The sequence below is a fragment of the Bos mutus genome, chromosome 18 (genome assembly GCF_027580195.1).
Source record: "Bos mutus isolate GX-2022 chromosome 18, NWIPB_WYAK_1.1, whole genome shotgun sequence".
Classification (NCBI taxonomy): Eukaryota; Metazoa; Chordata; class Mammalia; order Artiodactyla; family Bovidae; genus Bos; species Bos mutus.
In genome coordinates, this window is record NC_091634.1 from 20092520 (window position 1) to 20113153 (window position 20634).

Here is a 20634-nt window from a genome sequence, read left to right on the forward strand (position 1 = left end):
CCTTGTGCCTATTAAAGTGTTGCTTCCCATTCACTTTTCCTGCACTTACCTACACTTAGTCTGTACAACATGTCTTCTAAAGGTGTGTGGCTATTGATATATCTGCTTTGTTTTTTAAAACTTCTGGCTTCCTAAGCGTTGAGGCAACTTTGCCTCAAGATTTAGTTTTATTTTCTTCTCTTGAGTCTTACCTGCCTATGCCAGAGGTTCTCCAGGCAGCCAAAAGTGTGTGGACAGCTTAGTTAGCTCTTCCAGGATCTCCCCATTACCTTTCTGGGTATTCTATCACTCAGCCTAAGTGGGACTACAATTTCACACTAGCCTAACTATGGGTTCCCCTACATTGATTTTTTTCTGAGTTTGCAACTTTTACTGACAGCACCATCGGGTGAAGATTTTCCCTCCATTCCAAGACAGGTCAGCCCCCTTTGGCAGTAAAATGCTGTTTTTCACAGCCAGTTTTGCCCTGACATAACTACTGTGCCAACTGAGTTAAGGAAGTAAATTGGGGCAGCCCTAGGAAGAAAGCCACAGATTCTCAAACTTCTACCAGTTTTTTTTTTTTTTAAATGAATAAACACTTCCAATTTTCTGTTTGCTGTTGGTCAATTTCTAGAGTCCTTAAATGTTTGCTTTTGACATTTTATTCTAGTTCTGTAGTTGTTTTCTGGGGAGAAAGATTGCTGATCTCTTTTCTCCATTATGGCTGGAAGTTTTTCTACCACAATAATTGTTTTTAAGTTTGACCTTTTCATTTTCACATGGTTGAATATATCAATGTTTTCTGTACTGTCATACTTAGATATCTTCATTTCAAGATTCCATTCTAATTAACAGAAATTTTATTCTATGATATTATGGTTCAGTCCATTCAAATGAACTGACTACATTCCAAATTCAGTTATTTCATTGTAACGAACTCAGACTTCACTTATTTTTTCTCCTTGTTGTTAGATAGTTGTCCCAGACCAAGTTTTGAATAATCTTTTCCTGCTTATTTGAAAAGTGACTGTTTAAATATTTGAATGATGGGTTTGCTTATTTATTTGATCTCTGATTCTATTCCATTGATTTGTTCCTGTATTAACTCTTCATTGGAAATGCTATTGTTTTAATTATTGTATCTTTTTAGAATGGATTCTTCTATGAAGTGTGACAAAGATCCTCCCTTTGTCCTGCTTACATTTCAAATCATACAACAGACTTACATTTTTACCCACAGAGCTAGCATGAGTTCACAGAGTTAGTTTCTCATTCATTCTTCCATACTAAAGAAGGCTTTTGAGCTTGCATTGTGTGCCAAGCGACATGATGACCAGGGAAGTGATGGTGGCAGGACCAATGACATGGTCCTGTCATGTCAGGGTCTAACAAGACCCTGCCTTGCTAGAATTTGAATTATAGCATGGAGACAAGAAAAGAAAACTGAGAAGATTAATAAAAATAATTGAAAGCTATGGCATGTGATATGAAGCAAACAATTAACATGGTGTGATGGAGAACAGCAGAGGAAGTTTGTTTTAGTTGGGGTGGTTGGGAGAGTTCCAGTCGAGAAATTGGTGGTTAAGTCCAATCCTACGTGGTAGGTAGGAGCTTCACAGGAGCTAAACATTGTTTTTCTTATTTCCAAACAGTTGTCTATTTCTCCCAACACCATTTATTTTAAGATTTATCTTTCCATCCATGGATAGGAGGGCCTGGAGAGAATAGCACACGCCTGCACACCCTGCTGTAGAAAGAACATGAAGAGCTGAAAGGAAACCCCGAGGCCAGAATCTGGAATGTGGGCGGGCTTGATTGAGAAGGGTGCAAGAGGTAAGTAGTTGTCACGTCTTGCCTGGCCTTGTGGACCACAGAGGGAAGTCTGCATTGCATCCTTAGTACAATGAGAAGCCCCTAAAGGGATGTCTCCAAAGCAGTGATACACCTTGTTTTCAGAAGACCATTCCTGTTGTGACGTGGATGAGGAACTGAAGGAGAAAAAGGAGAATGTGGGAACATAGTTTAGTGCTTGGATGGCCGGGGACAGGTGATGGTAGTGGTCCAGCCTGGTGGTCCCGTGTGGCTGCAGAGGATGGGCAACATGTCCTGCTGATGAGCCAGACTTGGGGCAGATGGAAAGTCAGGCAAAAAGTGTAGGGGCAGTTTTACCCACCTGTGGGATCTGGAAACAGACCTCTAGTAATGTGCAGGCAAAGAATTTCTGCTTAGGCAAGCTGCCTTTTTTCAGGCAGCGTCTATACTGAGATTGGAGCATACGCTGTGAGTGCTTTGGGAGATAATTGATGTGGGGATGTAGCACAGTTTACTGGAAATCAGTGGTGTGGGCAGTGAGGAGAAGCGACTCTGAACCTCTTGGTAAGCATCACACACCAGGATTGGGAAGGGCCAAGAATTCAACAGAAAAGGCGATCAGTGTGAGAAGGAGATATAAACAATTGACAGAATGTTACGGCTCTACAGAAATGTCAGGGTATTAAAGTGGGTGTCTGAGAAAACAGAAAGTTGCAATCTGAAATGATGAATAAGCCACTGCCAGTTGTCACACAGAATGTGTGAGGAGCATGTGTGAGCAGAGAGAGGCTGAGCTGTGCTCCTGGGTGGCAGGCAGTGGTGGGCACGGCACACAGCAAGTCCTCCCTGCAGCAAAGATGCCCTCCCATGGCACCCTGTCCCCTGCTCACCACCTCTGCCATCACTTGCCCAGGCTTGCCCTCCTGGCTGGGATGGAATTCCATCAGGACAGTATGGTAGATGGTTGTGATTCCCGCTGGTGGGCACAGCCTGTATCCCTCCCTCCCCTTGAATGTGAGTGAGACCTGTGATTAGGACATGGTGTGTGACAAAGAGGAGGGAGTCTCCAGATATAATGAAGGTCCCAAATCAGTTAATTTTGAGTTAATCAAAAGGGAGATCGCCTGGGTGGGCCGGACCTAATCAGGTGAACCCTTTAAAAGAGGATCTAGAAGTCAGAGCTGAAACAGCAGAGATGCTCTCTTGTTGGTCTTGAAGATGCAAACTGGTGCATGGTGGAGAGGCCACGTGGCAGGGATCTGTGGCGGCCCCTGTTTTGTGAGAGCCTCAGTCTTACCATGGCAAGAAACAAGGTTCTGCAATACCCAGTGAGCCTGGAAGAGGACTCTAAGCCTCAGGAAAGATTGAAGCTCTGGCTAACACTTTAATAGTGGTTGGTGAGACCCTGAGGAGAGGAGACAGTGGAGCCATGCCCCCTGCCCCACAGAAACTGAGATAATAAACGGATGGAGTTTTATTCTGCTTTGTTTGTGGTAATTGTTACATAGCAGTAGGTGGTTTTAATACACTGTCTAGGTTTGTCATAGCTTTTCTTCCAAGGAGCAAGTGTCTTTTAATTTCATGGCCTAGACAGCAAATTAAAAAGCAGAGACATCACTTTGCTGACAAAGGTCTGTCTAGTCAAAGCTATGGTTTTTCCAGTAGTCATGTACGGACGTGAGAGGTGGCCCAGAAAGAAGGCTTAGAGCCAAATAATTGTTGCTTTCAATCTGTGATACTGGAGAAGACTCTTGAGAGTCCCTTGGATTGCAAGGAGATCACACCAGTCAATCCTAAAGGAAGTCAACCCCCTGAATATTCATTGGAAGGACTGATGCTGAAGCTGAAGCTCCAATACTTTGGTCATCTGATGCGAAGAGCCAACTCATTGGAAAAGACCCTTGGGAAAGAGTGAAGGCAGGAGGAGAAGGGGGTAACAGAGATGAGATGGTTGGATGGCATCACTGACTGGATGGACATGACTTTGAGCAAACTCTAGGAGATGGTGAAGGACAGGGAAGTCTGGCATGCTGCAGTCCATGGGGTCGCAAAGAGCTGGACACGACTGAGTGACTGAACAACAACAAAAGGTTGTAGCAACTCTAGGAGCCAAGGTGTTGCTGTTGTAGCAGCCGGGTCTGGCAGCATGGGGCAAGAATCCCATTTGGGGGCCCAGCCTGACAGTCTGACTCAAGAAGGGAATCACTTGAGTAAATGCAGCAATAAACCGAACTTAATCAAGGGCCCTTTCCTGCCTGCCTGCCTTTATTTCTTTCTCTTTTTCTGTCTCTTTTCTTTCCAGCAAGGGGAAAAAAATCCTTTTTTCAGCCTCAACTGATAGGGTTTCAGCCACACAGAGAACTGGGTTTTAAATTGCTCCTCACACTTCATATAGCAGCTGGTTAGGAAATAAAACATCTTCCATTTAGACAAATAAGCAAAAAAAAAAAAAAAAAAAAAAGGGCAGAAAATTAATAACCAGAAAGATACACTCATTTTATGACCCTATTTCTGAAACAAACCAAAGCACAGGGCTCTTTGAGAGGCAGGACTGTGTGGTGGAGATGTGCGGTGGAGGGGGGGACCTGGGCTGGGGCAGGCGTGGCGAATGGCTGGGGTTGGGTAACGGACCCCCCACTTCACCCACCCCTCATCATGGACTCTGCTCTCACCTGGCCAGGATGGGGCTCAGGTCTGTGAAGGCCTGGGCTGGGCCTGCCCTGAAGAGCTAGCCCCAGGGATCACTGTGACCTAACCTCACCCCCGGGACCATTTTCCCAGGAATGTGGCCCCTGTGAGGTCACTCTTGCACAGAAGGCTCTGGAAGCTCTCCTCTGTCTCATGTCCAGCCACATCTGCCCACGGCATATTTCTGGGGCCATTTCCCAGGCTTATTTCCTGCATGGGGTGCATCACTTATACTCAGGACTGGTTTCTCGGTACCAGGGTTTGTGAGCAGCAGCTGACACATATTAGCTCATTTAAGCCTCATGGCAACTCTACTAGGTGGGTGCTGGATTTATTATGCCCATTTCACAGATGAGGACAATGAAGCACAGAGGGTGCCCAGTGTCCAAGGTGAAGGCAGAGCTGAGCTGTAAACCCAAACATTGGGATCTGGCTAGAGGTGGCCAGCTACAAGGTCAGGGGGCAGAGGCCCCAAACAAATTTGAATAAAAATAATAGTAAAAAATTTAAAATAAAGGAATCTCAAGATTAAAAGCACTGAGTTCTATTTGAGATGATTGCCTTTAAAAATATCGACATTTTGAAAAACAGAATCCCTCTGCATGGTAGTGATGCTGGTCACAGGACAGTAAAGGAATTTAGGAGTAACATGACTCCATGGTGCCCTCTCTCCCTGGGATGTGGTCCCTGGATGCTCCCGAGGTAGCGGTTCCTAGATGATTGCCTTGGCTTCCAGGGCTCTCTGTGTGCTGCCATGACTGTACTTTCTCCCCAGGAGGTAGCAGGGAAGCCACCGTCGCCCTGGCGCCCAGCTTGTCCTAAGCTGCAGTCACTCAGGAACTGCCTCTGCGACCGAGCAGACCTCGGCCTTTCCCTGCCCTCTCTGCTCTGTGGGTGTGGATCTGCCTCCCTCCTCTTTGCCCACCTCCCCTCCCACGCCTCCGGAGTGTCCTCCCAAGTCCTGTTGGTGTTCTAGCCCCTTCCTGACTCTGTCTGAGGGCGTCACCCCCAGGTGATGTTTGCCTCCAGTAACCTGTCCTGTGACCTGGAGATGACCCCTCTGGCAGAGTGGTCATCTCCTGGAGGTCAGAGAGCTGGTCTAACATGTCCATGCTCCCTGCAGAGCTCAGCAAAGCACCCCCCACCAGCCCCCCACCACACACACAGGTGCTGACTGACCCTCAGCCCTAGGATTGGTCCAGCGGGGACTTGTCATTCAGCAAAAATCCTCAGAGTTGAGAGCCTGTGCTCAGTCCTGGGTGGGTGCTCTGGGGAGATATAAATGGGGGGCCTGCCCTCAGAGGAGAGGTAAGATACTTGCTCCAGCACCTCTGATAGAGGTATCGGCTCTGCTGGACAGAGTACACTGGGTACTGGACAGAGTACACTGCTGGACTGGGTACACTGAGGTCTGTTCTCTGACAGCAGCACCCCGGGGTGGGGTACGCAGAGTGATAGGTGTTCTGTGGAGGATATCTCCCACCTTCTTGACACTGGCCACAGGGAAAGCTGCATGGCACACCTACCTGGGCTGAGTGCCCAGGTGCTCTGCTTAGGGTCCTTCATCCTTATCTCAGGAGGCTTGGTGGGCGTCGTCTCCCCTGGAGCTGTCCCAGGAAACCCCTTCCCTTGCTCCTCAAGGTCCAACCAGATTTTGGGGGTCCCCACAGTTTCCCACGGGAACCCCAAGTCCTGTATGTGGACCAGGTTATCCAGGAGACAGGCAGGTATGTGCCCCAGATCAGATCAGTCAATCAGTCGTGTCTGACTCTTTGCGACCCCATGAATCGCAGCACGCCAGGCCTCTCTGTCCAACACCAACTCCCGGAGTTCACTGAGACTCATGTCCATTGAGTCAGTGATGCCATCCAGCCATCGCATCCTCTGTTGTCCCCTTCTCCTCCTGCCCCAATCCCTCCCAGTATCAGAGTCTTTTCCAATGAGTCAACTCTTCGCATGAGGAGGCCAAAGTACTGGAGTTTCAGCTTTAGCATCATTCCTTCCAAAGAATGGACTGGTTGGATCTCCTTGCAGTCCAAGGGACTCTCAAGAGTCTTCTCCAACACCACAGTTCAAAAGCATCAATTCTTGGGCGCTCAGCCTTCTTCACAGTCCCAGAAGACAGTATATACACACCCGTTGAAGGAGGTATTGGGGGAGGGGTGTCCCGAGTTCAAAAGGCTCTGGGCTCCAAGCAGCAAACCGATAAGTGAGGTGGACCATATATAGGAAGTGATCTTGGACTGGCTGTTAGCATTTGCTTTATATATTTAGGTGCTACTACATTGGTGCATGCTGCTGCTGCTGCTAAGTCACTTCAGTCATGTCCGACTCTGTGCGACCCCATAGACGGCAGCCCACCAGGCTCCCCCGTCCCTGGGATTCTCCGGGCAAGAACAACGGAGTGGGTTGCCATTTCCTTCTCCAATGCATGAAAGTGAAAAGTGAAAGTGAAGTCGCTCAGTCGTGTCTGACTCTTAGAGACCCCATGGACTGCAGCCTACCAGGCTCCTCTGTCCATGGGATTTGCCAGGCAAGAGTACTGGAGTGGGGTGCCATTGCCATAAATGATTACAATTACTATATCTTCTTGGCTTGAAAGCTGATTCACTTCATTGTACAGCAGAAATGAACAACACTGTAGAGCAACTATACCCCATTTTTTTTTTTAAAGAGAATTAAAAAAAAAGTGGTCTTTAAGAGTTTTGTTCTCCATTTGACTTTTTTCTTAAGGAAATTTAAAAATTTTGAACAATTTTTGGTTTACAGAAAAGTTGCGGAGGCAATACAGAATGTTCCCATGCACCCCTCCCCTAATTTCCCCTTAACATTAGTAGCTGACATCCCTTAGAGACAGCGGTCACAACAAAGACACCCAGCTTTGGTCTATTACTATTGCTGAACTTAAGATTTTGTTTGGATTTCACCCATTTCCCCATAAATACCATCACCGCCCCCCCCCCACCTTTTTTCTGGACTGTAGATCCAGTCCCGGATTCTACATTGAATTTAGCCATCATGTCGCTTTCACTTCCTCTGGTCTGTGACAGTGTCTTGGGTTTATGGTGATTTTGTCTCGGTGAGTGCTGGCCATAGGTGCAGAATGTCTTCCCGCTTTTGATAGAAACAGGAGGTGGGCCTAGAAAAATCCTGATGTTTTTCCCTTGAAAGACAATGTGGAATTTCCTAATTTTTTTCACTCAAAAATTGTATTGAAGTATAACTGATTTGCAATGTGTTCTTTCTGCTGCGCAGCAGTGATTCAGTTACACACACAGATATATATATATATATATATATGATTTTCCATTATGGTTTGTCACAGGATATTGAATATAGTTTCTAGTGCTATATTCCAAGTAAGACCTTGTTGTTTGAATTTCCTAATTTTTAGCATTGCTAGTTTATAAATGGTATCGCTACTAAGCAGCACCTCCAACTCTGGGAGGTAGGATTGGGATAAGGTCACTGGGAATGCTGCCTTCTGGGCTTGCGCATGGGAGGTGTCAGGGGAGGCACTGAAGTGACACCTATACATATCAAAACCAGCACCTCTGCAAGCCCTACCCAGCCACGTGAGCTCTGACCACGTGGCTCAAAGAGGAAGGGTGTTTGTTGGCTGCCCAGAACCAGGAATTTAGAAAGAGGCAACGTTTGGTTTTTTGTGTTTCCCTCTCGCTCTTGCTTACTGTTTAATCCCATTAATTGATTTGTAACCAGTTTTCTTGTGAAGTTCCTGAACTCTCTCTGACCCAGGGGACCCTGATCTGGGACCATGGTGTTGAGATGCTTTTCCTCAGACATGGGTTGAGCAGATGAGTTATCTGCTGGGTTTATAATGAACTTCAGTCCCACAGGGTTGGAGTCTATTTGGAAAACAATCCTGTCTTGGACTGGCCTAAAAGAGACTTGTGTGTGTTCTAAATCTCTTCTGTTGTGTCTGACTCTTTGCAACCCTATAGACTGCGGCCCGCCAGGCTCCTCTGTCCGTGGGATTTCCCAGGCAAGAATACTGGAATGGGTTGCCATGCTTTCCTCCAGGGGATCTTCCACACCCAAGGATCCATCCGCACATCTCCTGGGGCTCCTGCATTGTAGATGGATTCTTTACCGCTGAGTCACCAGGGAAGCCCTAAGAGAGACTTACTTTTGGAAAATGTCACCAGACGTGTTTCTGAGCAGTCAGTCTGCTAGGTTGAGTCTACTCTCCCTGGTGAGAGCTGGAGTCCAAATTCCTCCCACAGCAACCACTGCCAGCCCCTGTAACCAGGGTATTAGCGACGGTGCTTGGAGGATCCTCACTTCGGCTCCTGCCATCCTCTCCCCTTACAGATGAAGCACATGGAGAGGCAGTCGCTGGCCTGTGATCACGTCATTGCTTAGCCCTTGACAGGAGATTTGTCTCCAGCTGGCAAGTTAGGACCCAAATCCGTTGCCTCTGTGCTGTGCCCGAGATCTTGGCTGTTGTAATGGGAGAAAGGCGAGTCTGCTTAGGGGAGCATGTCTATGAGGTCTGGAAGGAGGTGGCATTGGAGTGAACATTGGGGAAGGGTTAACAGGATTTTCAGGTGATGTCCCAATGTGTACCTAGGTTTAATTGCATGGGACCCATCCCCTGGTGGCTCAGAGGTTAAAGTGTCTGCTTGGAATGCAGGAGACCCGGGTTTGATCCCTGGGTCAGGAAGATCCCCTGGAGAAGGAAATGGCAACCCATTCCAGTACTCTTGCCTGGAGAATCCCATGGAGGGAGGAGCCTGGTAGGCTATAGTCCATGGGGTCGCGAAGAGTCGGGGCACAACTGAGCGACTTCACTGTCACTTGTCATCCCTCAGAAAGGTATGTAGAGCTCCGGAGCTTAGATTCCCACCTCTGGGGTCACTGGTACCAGTCAATGTGCAGAGAAAACTGCAAAACTCAATGTTTGTGGAAAAAGTCAGCTTCTAAAAGGCCTCTCTGTTGGTAAGTTTCTGGTCCCCTCTGCAACTTCTTAAGGCATGCTGGGGAGCAAAGGACTTTTTGTGCTTGTAGAGTTGTCACATCCCAGCGGGGCTCTGGGGCAGTTTGAAAACCCTCAGCTGCTTCTGAGGAGGAAAATGAGCCCTGCATGATCTGGTCAGATGCAAGAAGGTATGGTTTTGCAGGTCATTCAGCGCTCCACATGCCTGGGGGATAGTTTGCTGTGGAAGCCCCCTTTCCAGGCCTCATGGCATGCTGCAGTGATGTTACAGTTGTTTTCCCCCTTATCTACATAAACAACATAACTTTGTCAGAAAATTGAAAATCTGCACTTTCTCCCATCAGCTAAAATGGGCTGTCAGATAAGGCTTTTTTTTTCCCCTTCTTCCTCTCTTGCATCCGATGAATGATGTAAATGGTTTTTGGCTTTGGAGTTTTTTTGCCAGGCACTAGAGTAAATGATCAGAGTAGTAACATTTTTAACCTTATCTATCATACTGAAACATTTTTTCTGCCTCCAATAAAACATGTCAGAGTCGATTAAGGACATTTTTCAATGAGGTATAATTCACAGATTTTAGTAGCGAATCCAAGAGCACTGAAGTATTAAAGAGGCTGTGAATACTTAATTACGGGTATGTTACCATCCTACCTTTTGCCTGAATTCCCTGAACGCTTTGGAGCTGTGCTCTGAAAATGTGCGGGGTCGGAAGAGTGGCAGGTACGATGGCCGGGGATGTGTCGCATCGTATCTAGTGACAGGGCCGTGAAAGATACGGCAGCTCAGTACGTCTGGCGGTGCTTATCTGGTACATGAGTGCACATTACTTCCCAAAGACCGGGATCACTTTGGACAGTATCATTAAATGCCACGTCATTACCTGTTATGGAGCACTGCTTTAGCTTCAAGGGCCTCTTGGGACACGTGCAACAGTCAGAAGAATGATGGGTAAAGATGGAGCCGGCATTAAATTTTCAATGGAAGCAGTATTGGCTTTGACTTTTCAGAAGCCTTATCTGTTAGATGGTGTTTGTCACTGGGCTGCGGAGCTGTGGATGTTCGTCAGTTGAAAGTTGCAGGCAGTTGAACGATATGGACAGGTGAAGGCTCCGTGGGGACTGGCCCGGCTAGCGGAGAGCTGGAGGGGGTAAATTGAAGGTTTATTTATCCCATTCGCTGTCAAGGTCAGCTTGCTAGAGAGCTGTCCTATGGATGCTTACAAATGCCAAAATCCTGGCAAATTGTCGGAAAGAGCCTCCAAATCACTGACCTTTGTACAGCTCCCATCAACGTGCCTGTGTCTCTGAGCGGGGTCCTTAGAGGGAGTTAAATGGTTGGTAAAATGAGGCTTGTGCTGTTGCTGTAATGTCAGCTGAGCTGCTATGTATTTTTTATTTTTGTGTTTTCAGCAACGAGGTTGAAGTTAAAGATACCAGTGATGAAGGACGGGTGGGAGGGGCCACACACAATAATTAGGTTGGCGTGGGTTTTGCCAAATGAGCCAAGTCTGGATTTCTGCATTTGAGACTATTTCGAGCTTCAAGTCCGAGGCAGGCATTTCAGTGTCTCCATTGTTCTGGTCCTTGTTGGATAGGGGTAAATCAAAATTCCTTTGTCCTTCCTTCAGAGCCACAGCCTCTGATGTAGTTGCAGGATCTCATGACTGTTCTGAGCAATGGACTCTCTTGCTGTGGACTTTGGGGTCTGACTTTGCCAGGGCAGCTAATTTAGGGAGCCAAGACACAGCTAATCATGTTGCCTTCCTTTGGTTGAGGATGGGGATTTGCTGAGCAATGCTACAGTGACACATTAACCAAATGTAGAAATAATTGCTGGCAATTGAGAAAGAGCCATGCTGTGGAACATTATGTATCCATTAAAAAGTAGTCACTAGGCAAATACCTGTTGAATGGGAGGGCTATCCATGGATCTGAGAAGAGTGCGTGAATCCTATGATCAGATTTACAAAAGAAGAAAACTGCCTTCCTCCCAAGGATGCCAGATAAAATACAGAATGCTTAATATATTTGAATATCAGACTACTGAGAAATAATTTAAAAATAGTTGAAAAAGTGTTTGTTGTTTATTTGAAATTAAAATTTAACTGGATGTTTTGTAATTTCATTTGCTAAATCTGTCATCTATCTCCCCTTCCCCCAGATATGACATTTGTATGTACATGATGCATGCATGTGTGTATTTATATGTGTAAGGATGTGTGTTTGTATGTAGATCCCTGGGTTGGGAAGATCCCCTGGAGGAAGGCATGGCAACCCACTTTAGTATTCTTGCCTGGAGAATCCTATGGACAGAAGAGCCTGGAGGGCTACAGTCCATGGGGTCGCACTTCACATGACTGAAGTGACTGAGCATGCATACAGCACATCAATATGTCGGCTTGGAGTAAATCAAGAAGCAAACATTCTAGATAATTAACATGGGTTTTCTGGAAAAGGCTGCATAGGGGTTGATAGGAGAGTGTGTGGTGGAGGAAGCAAGTCAAGTGGGGAGGCAGAGGGTGAGGGGGAAAAAGGAAAAGCCCACAGGTGCAGAGTCATGCCTTCATTTGTTCACTTTACAAACGATTGTTCAGATTTTCTGTGTCAGGGCCTGGGGCAGACACCTAGGATTCCAAGAGGATGTGGCCAGGGACCCCCACCCCCCAGCCCGCCTCCAGGGACACCCCCACACTTCTGGTGGGGAAGGCGGATGGGGATCGGGCATGCATCATGGACCCTGTGGGGCTCACAGGAGGGGTCTCAGCTTGGGACTGGACGGTCAGCAGCTCCTCTTCCGTTGCTGGTTTGGAATAGAAAATAGAACATGGCATCTCATGGGGCCTGCTTTCGCTCTCTGGGAATGCCTTTTGGTCTTAACTTTCTCCTCAGAACCCCGCCATGAGCTCAAGAAGGACATAGACGGCCTCACAGCGTAACCTGGGGACCTGAGGGTGTTGAGAGGGACCGCCGTTGGGGGGCGCTGCGTTCCAGCGCTGTGCAGCGTGCACGGGCAGTCGCTGTGGGGGCCGTGCATCCGCTTTTTACAAGACCGTTGAAAACTCTCCTTCTTATTTCCAAATTCAATTAAAGAGCCGTTAATACGTCCCAGGTTTGTTGTAATGAGCCCATAACTGAAACTGACATCATTATCAATTCAAACAAAACACAAACGCTTCATCTTTCGCCTCCTCAGGGAAACTCCCAACTTCCTGAGCCCAGCCTCTCGCTAGCCCGAGAGTTTCTCTCTTTCAAACACAGAGTTCTGAGGAGGGTCCCTCCTACTTCCCCTCCCTCTGGTCAAGTGAGACTTGGATAATCATGACTCTGGAATGTTCTTTCTATGGCCAATGTTTGAGTTCCTTTTAGGGGAGGGGCAACTACGCAAAGACTGGTGAGCAGGAGTTTCCCGTGTTCTTGTGTAGCCTAGAGCTCTGCTGCTCTGCGTATCAGCTTCTCACGGTGTAAACTTTTCAAGGCTCCCTGACAAACCTAGACAGCATATTAAAAAGCAGAGACATCACTTTGCTGCCAAAGGTACATTTAGTTAGAGCTATGGTTTTTCCAGTAGTCATGTATGGATGTGAGAGTTGGACCATAAAGAAGACTGAGCGCCACAGAATTGATGTTTTCAAACTGTGGTCCTGGAGAAGGCTCTTGAGAGTTCCTTGCACAGACAGCAAGGAGATAAAACCAGTCAGTCCTAAAGGAAATCAGTCCTGAATATTCATTGGAAGGACTGATGCTGAAGTTGAAACTCCAGTACTTTGGCCACCTGATGCGAAGAGTCGACCCATTGGAAACGACCCTGATACTGGGAAACATTGAAGGCAGGAGGAGAAGGGGGCGACAGAAGATGAGATGGTTGGATGGCATCACCGACTCAATGGACATGAGTTTGTGCAAACTCTGAGAGATAGTGAAGGACAGGGGAGCCTGGCATGCTGCAGTCCATGGGGCTGCAAAGAGTCAGACACAACTGAGTGACTGAATAGCAGCAACAAGCAATGTAGAGAGAGAAGGAGCATGGGGTGATGGTGGTGAGAAGGGACTAGGACAGAGGGCAGAGTGGGGTGACCTGGGGATCCTCCACCTTCAGCCAGGCTGGGATGAGTCCAGCTGGACTCACCCATCAGATCCAAGGACTCACTGGGTTTTGTGGACAAGGCACTGCAGGAGAAGCCGCAACGTGAACAGCAGTGAGTGCCAACCGAGGGCAGGGGATGGCACAGGGACCTGAGTGAAGTGCACAATGACCATGCTTAAATCTCTAACAACCCTCAGACACAGGTAGTGACAGCCTCAGTATTTTCAGCTCAGGACGGTAGATCACTAAGAGAGGTCGTATTATTTGCCCAATCTTGAAAAACATCTAATAAGTGGTTGAGCTTCAGCTCAAAGTTCTTGTGTTGAAAAGTTTCTCAGGGCAGCTGAGAGATGTGATGATTTGCAGAGTCTTTACCCAACAGGTGTTCCTGTGAGCCATGAACTCCTCCACAGGTGACCCCAGCCCCTTTGTTCATGCACAAGCTGTGATTTCCCTTGTATGTTCCCTTGTATGTCCTTCGCTGCATCCTGAACAGCTTGCCTTCTTCTGGGCCTCATGTTCCAGAGTCTCTTATGTGCCCTGGGGTCCCTTGGTGCTCACCCTGATGTGCGGGTGTGTGCCAGTGCTGATGAGGCTGTGAGTCTGAGCCTGACCACATGGAGAGCTTGTCTAAGCCTAATTTCCTATGGGCCCCGGAGTCCATGCAGTGGCCAAGCAGCACGTCTTGGCCGTGGCCCTGAAGCCAGTGCATGGCCTGTTTCTGAAGCCTGTTTTCCAAAAGGATCGGGTGCTTGGAGGCCTAGCTGCAAGACCCCATCAGCAGTGCCTGGTCAGACCATTCAGCAGAGCTTGTGATGGAGTAAGTGCACATTTCCTCTATCAGCTGCCTAGCCCCAGCATTTCAGCTATCCCCGCGTGTACGTCTGGAGGCCTCTATTGCCCTGACCATCCCGAAGTGGAAGGTGACCCGTGCATTCTGCACAGAGCCCATCACCTTTGCCCTGGCTTGCTCCCAGCTGCCTGGGCTACGTTTCTTACACTACTTCACAAACTCCTAAAAAGGTTGGCCAGCCCCAGATTGGTGATGTGTGACCTGTGGCCAGATGACAAAGAGGTCAGTGTCTGCTAATAGAAAACGAACTACCTGTGCCCTTCCCCAGCTCACTCCCCAGGTAGATCTTTACCTATTAGCAGACATTGTCCCAGCCTCTGAAGATAGTGGACAAAACAGACAAGATGCCTGCATTCACAGTGGTCATAGGCTTAAGGGGAGCCGATGGTGAACAAGTAAACAAACAAGATAACTTCAGACTAACCTTGGAGAAAATACCTCAGTGAATTTGGTGGTCAGCTCTATTCAGGCCTTGAGATCTGAAAGTCCAAGGAAGGCAACCAAGAGATCCCAAAAGAACAGTGCTGATTCAGACAAAGTCATGTGCAAAGATTCTGGGGTAAGAGGATCTGGTGTGATGGAAGCTTAGGCAACACAGAGGCATGTGGTTGGAGATGAGCCGGGGAGGTGGGCAGAACTGGGTCATGTAGGTCTTGTCCCTGAAACCAATGGGTGGGTTTTATTCTCTGTCTGATTCTTCTCAGAAGCCCGAGGAGTGCATATTCCCATTGACCCACAACTCTGCTTGTGATGCTCCCTTCTTGGGAAGACCTTCCCTCCTCTACCTACTGAAATCTTACTCACCTGAAATGCCCCCTCACCCACACAGGACCCATTTCTCTTTCTCCTGTGTCCCCACTGGACCCAGCACCTCCTGTGCAGCAGTGCCATGGTTTTGCTGACTTGTTTCTGAGCCCTGGGCCAGGTTATGTTCCCCTGTGTGCCCCACAGTACCTGAAGCACACTATGCAAGCAGGAACCTTGTTCAGAAATGAGTCTCTGGCCTGGGAGACAAGGCCAGAGCTAGGCTTCCCATATCACCTTGCTTTGGAGGAGCCCTAGGCTAGGGACCTGAGGGAGCAGTTAGACATCTGTGTCAGTTATTTTTAGCTTTGAGTGAGCCGCTGCATAAGCAATGGCTCAGGTTGACCAGCAAAGGGAGAAGGCTGTGGGTACCAGCAGCATCCCGGGCTGTGCGCACAGTATCTTTGAGGACTGCCCAATGGAGCTGCAGAAACCAGAGCTGTCCCTGGAACAGCCAATGGTGAAGTACATCTTTCTCACCATGGGCAATAAAAATTCATTAGACCTTGAACAGGAGCTGCTAATGGAGGCAGCTTCTTGTAGGTTAATGCCGCACGGAGGCCTCCGTCTCCGCGGACAGGCCCCGACCCACGTGCAGGCCTCTGGCCCGAGGTGCTGGGGTTTCTGCAGAGTAGGGTTTCTGTTTGAGTGATGGCTGGCCTGGGCCATCTCTCAGCTGGGAGACATTCTGCAGAGGGCCCACACGGTTTGGTGCTTCCGTGAGTTATTATCCTTGTTGTTTAGTCACTAAGTCGTGTCTGATTCTTTGCCAACCCATGGACTGCAGCATGCCAGGCTTCCCTGTCCTTCACTGTCTCCCGGAACTTGCTCAAACTCATGTCCATTGAGTCGGTGATGCCATCCAACCATCTCGTCCTCTGTCATCCCTTTCTGCTCCTACCTTCAGTCTTTTCCAGAATCAGGGTCTTTTCAAATGAGTCAGCTCTTTGCATCAGGTGAACAAAATATTGGAGCTTCAGCTTCAGCATCCGTCCTTCCAATGAATATTCAGGCCCATGTGGTATGGTGCTTCCATGAGAGCCACTCCCATTTACCTGGTGTCTTCCTGAGGCTGAGTCTTCCTGGGACTTTTCCTGTGTGACCCCTCCCCACCCCAGTGCCCCCTCTTTGGACAAGGTCAGTTCTAGCCCATAGAGAGGTGACCCATGGGTTCACCAGGGGGCTTTATTCTGCCACAGCCTCCTGAGCACACAGCCTGCTTTGACCGCCTGGGCCTCATGGAAACTGGGAGGCAGCACACTCAGCCCCCCTCTGAAGTCTGAGAACCTTACATCCCCCTGGTCCCACCTGCCTCCATTCAGTTCCAGGGACAGCCTTCTCCTTTGCCCACTCCCACCCACTGGCTCAGTATCCTCTGGGTAGAATGCAGGGACCAATTGGGACCCCCACCCCCTCTGCCAGCTCTAACCTGTTCTCTACTGCCCACAGCTCTTTCCTCCCTGGAGAGACAAGAGACAAGGAGATCTTTCTTCTCAAGTGGCCTCCATCTCCTGCTCCTGATTTTGGTGGCAAATGCCATGAAATCAAATGATAAAGAACACATTATGGCTGTAACTATAAGCCTATGGACTGCAAAGAGATCCAACCAGTCCATCCTAAAGGAAAACAGTCCTGAAGATTCATTGGAAGGACTGATGCTGAAGCTGAAGCTCCAATACTTTGGCCACCTGGTGTGAACAACTGACTCATTGGAAAAGACCCTGATGCTGGGCAAGATTGAAGGCAGGAGGAGAAGGGGATGGCAGAGGATGAGATGGTTGGATGGCATCGCCAACTTGATGGACATGAATTTGGGTAAACTCCGGGAGTTGGTGATGGACAGGGAGGCCTGGCATGCTGCAGTCCGTGGGGTCACAAAGAGTCGGACACAACTGAGTGACTGAACTGAACTGATCAGCCCTTCACTTGTATTGGATGGACAGTTACCAAACTGCCCTCACTCATGATGGGTGCCCATCAGCCTATGGCGAGGGGCAGGAAAGGGGTATCTGACTCAGCTCCGGGTGTGGAATGGTTATGTATGTCTTCTCTGTCCTAGGAAATGACGACTCCTGATGGCTGACCATCAGGACCAGCGTCTAGTGTTCTCTAGCCAGCTCTGAAGCCCTAAGCCCAGCAGACAGCCTGACACTGGGTCACTCCTGAAAGAACACATGATTCTGAGGCCTACGAGAGGAGATACTCTCCATAGCTGAGTTTTCTTAAGGAGGTGAAATCATGACCCTGACCTTGAGGCAGCGCTGTTGTCATCAGAGCTGCCAGATCGTGCTTGGGGCCGACTCCCTCTGCCACACAAAACTGCGCAAAGTCCCAGGAATATTTACAGTTAGTCTTTAAACAGCAGTGGATTTGAGTAAAAGAGCAATATCTCACATCATTAGTCCATAAATATGCAGTTTAGTTTTATTTGTCAAATAAAATAACCTGAGATTGAACTGCCTGATTGAAAGACACAGGCATACATACACCCGTCTCCTTGTCCCTCCCCTTCTCCTGTTCTATCTGCAGCCCTTCAGGAATGTTCTTTCCCCAGGTACCTGTTCTCCTCCCTCCCTTTCTACATTTCCTGGGAAGAATCATTCAGGCAGGTTTCCTTCCCTTCCCTCTTGAGGAAGCCAGTTGCCACTGAGGCCACTAGCTCAGGCTCCCCAGAGAAGGGATAGTCAGAAATCCCTCCCTTCTTTCCCTGCTTAAGGGAGCTTTATTTTCATTCCGTTAGAGGTATGGAGCCTGCTGTGCTGGGCTGGGAGTCGGCTCTGCTGGACAAGGGGGAGAGTGCTCTGCTGCCTTGTAGGAACAGAGTGGGAGAGGTCCATGGCTTTCCAGCCGGGAGGTCAAGCTGTCCTTCTTAGTCCAGATGGGTGTGTGTAAACTGGTCAGAGCCTGGAATGGGAGCAGGAATGCAGGGATATAGTTCCCTGGGGATGTGGGACTTCAGATGGGGACAGAGAGTATGCCAGCCTGTTTCCTTCTGTTTCCATCTGGCTCTGGGTATGAGAGCCCTGGAGATTCTGGTGTACCTCGTGTGTTGCCTGTGGAGAGGGCCCCTTGTCCAGAGTTGTCTGTCACCATGGAGTGAGTAGGGTGGGCTGGGCGGGACCCAGATCTCCCGATTAGCCGGCAGGGCTGAGTGACACAGCCCCGCCTCTCCACGACACTGCCTGCAAGTCATGAGTCTCTGAAGAGGAGACTTGAACTTTATCTAACTTGGGTACCGTTCAGGCAGAGCAAAACATGTTCCGATCTGAACTTGAACAGTTGTTGGTAATTTTTAAAGCAGAAATATTAAAGACAGCTTATCCTGTCAACATACAATATCGCCAAGACTCAGTATATTAAGTCTGAACTTTATCTCAGAATGTCAGTTCTTTTGCAAAAAGGACTTTGACTTTCAAATTAGCGTTCATTTTGTAGGCTCAGAGGCTGAGCTCCACCAGGGAGCTCCATCAGGGGTGAAGGATGGTGAAGGGGGACCCAGTGACTGTAATGCTCACGGGCCCCAATTCCAGGAGCTGCTGCGTCACGTGTTGGAGATGCTGCTTTTGCTCTGCATTTCCTGAGGTGCAGTATTTGCTTTTCTTTGTATTTTTGTGGAGACTATGGTGACTGGCTCAGCTGGCAAAGAATCTGCCTGCAATGCAGGAGGCCTGGTTTTAATCCTTGGGTTGGGAAGATCCCCTGGAGACGGGAAAGGTTACCCACTCCAGTATTCTGGCATGGAGAATTCCATGGATCATATAGTCCATGGGGTCGCAAAGAATCAGACAAGACTGAGCGACTTTCACACACATACTATGTGAAATAGTCATATCTAGATTTTAGGCTGGTGCTTACTGGCACCCTCTAAAATGCAGGACCCCAATACATAATTAAGCCATCAAGTTCAGATTATTTTTTCTCATTGGGCCTCTTCAAGACATGTATGCGCATAGACGTCATATTAATATTTGCTTAAACTAACCTATGGTATATTTTTAAGAAGGAAGTTGGTCATGCAACGGAATGTAAAGCCATTGTATTTTTTTCTTCCCTTTCAAAATGCTGTCTTAAAGGCACTTCAGATGCACAAGGCTTTTGCACTACAAGTTGATACCAGTGATAGCCTGAACTGAGAATTCAGTCTTCTCAGGAATCCAGAAGCAAAATGGAATTGAAAAAAAGATAAAAGGTGGAAAAAGAAGCAAGGCTGTACCTGTTCTGGCCTTGCCAATCAGTTAGCTGTGGCCTCAGCATGTGAAGTGTGTGGAATGGTTAAACATCGACTCTGGGTGGAGGTGTTGGCTTGGGTGGGGGTCATTTGATAAGAGCAGACCAGTTCTGACATGCTTTGTTGGGATGGTTTTTGGGACATGGGAGGGCTGGCTTTCTAGTGCATATCTCCCATGAAATCTTACCCTTTTGGCATCCTTGTGAGTTTCATCTTTTTAAGTGATGGTCATTTTCTTGGTGCCAAGATACTGTTTTTGTGCTCAAGCACTTGTCAGAAATTGTGACATAAGACAGAAACTTACACTACTTGCCATGAACAAAAAAGAATGTGTCTTGTTAGCGGCATAGGCAGGATACACAGCCCAGGCTGGTGGGTTTTATTGCTTTTGCAGAGGAGAGGAAAATATCCAGTTCCATGATGCTCCGTCCTCGATGAATAGGGCAGGGTTTAACATGAGGCACCAGGGCAAAGGGTTTCTGATGGCCCAGTCCCGCCGAGCCCCCCACGTTGCCTTGTTGGGGAGTGTGCTCAGATTCGGGGTGAAATGAACAGCCCCCAGCACCATGCTGCACCAGGTGTCCAATCCAGGGCCAAGAGTCTTCCCTAGGTGCCTCCCCAGTGTAGCCCACTCAGTGAAGCCACTTTCAAGGTCAGGTCAAACCCCACGAGTTCTTTCCTCTTGGCTGAAATGGGTCGTGTACACATCAGGCATTCGCAGAAGGGGCTGCCATTGTCAGACATGCAGACTAGTTGAAATAGAATGATCTGGTGTTCGTGTCATTGTTTCTTATAGGGCCAGCTGAGAAAGATTTTCCTCAAAGGCTTAGCCGCAGCTCAGCCGTAGCACAGCCAGCTTGTCTAACGTGAAAACAGCTAAACAGAAGTCCCGTGAAAAAGTATTTTCAAAGACAGTTACTGACAATAAGTAAAAGTGCAATAAAAGGTTTAAACCATAGAAGACCTCCAGTCTGGGCTTCCCTAGGGGCTCAGATGGTAAAGTTTTTGCCTGCATTGTGGGAGACCCGGGTTCAATTCCTGGGTTGGGAAGATCCCTTGGAGAAGGGAATGGCAACCTACTCCAGTGTTCTTGCCTGGAGAATTCCATGGACAGAGGAGCCTGAAGGGCTACAGTCCATGGTGTTACAAAGAATCAGACATGACTGAGCGACTAATACACATGCGCGTGTGCACACACACATACACGGAGTGCCTTTGAGGCAAGTT

General features: G+C 48.2%; 1 long non-coding RNA gene across 1 annotated transcript in view; it reads left to right on the forward strand.

Annotated features, from left to right (window-relative positions):
- The window catches only part of LOC138991675 (uncharacterized), a 79991-nt gene extending 61776 nt beyond the window's left edge, over positions 1 to 18215 (forward strand). Inside the window, exons 2-3 of the long non-coding RNA XR_011467543.1 lie at positions 1692 to 1815; positions 16629 to 18215. This is a non-coding gene — a long non-coding RNA (uncharacterized lncRNA). The remainder of the gene's footprint in view (positions 1 to 1691; positions 1816 to 16628) is intronic.
- The last annotated feature ends 2419 nt before the right edge of the window (positions 18216 to 20634 follow it).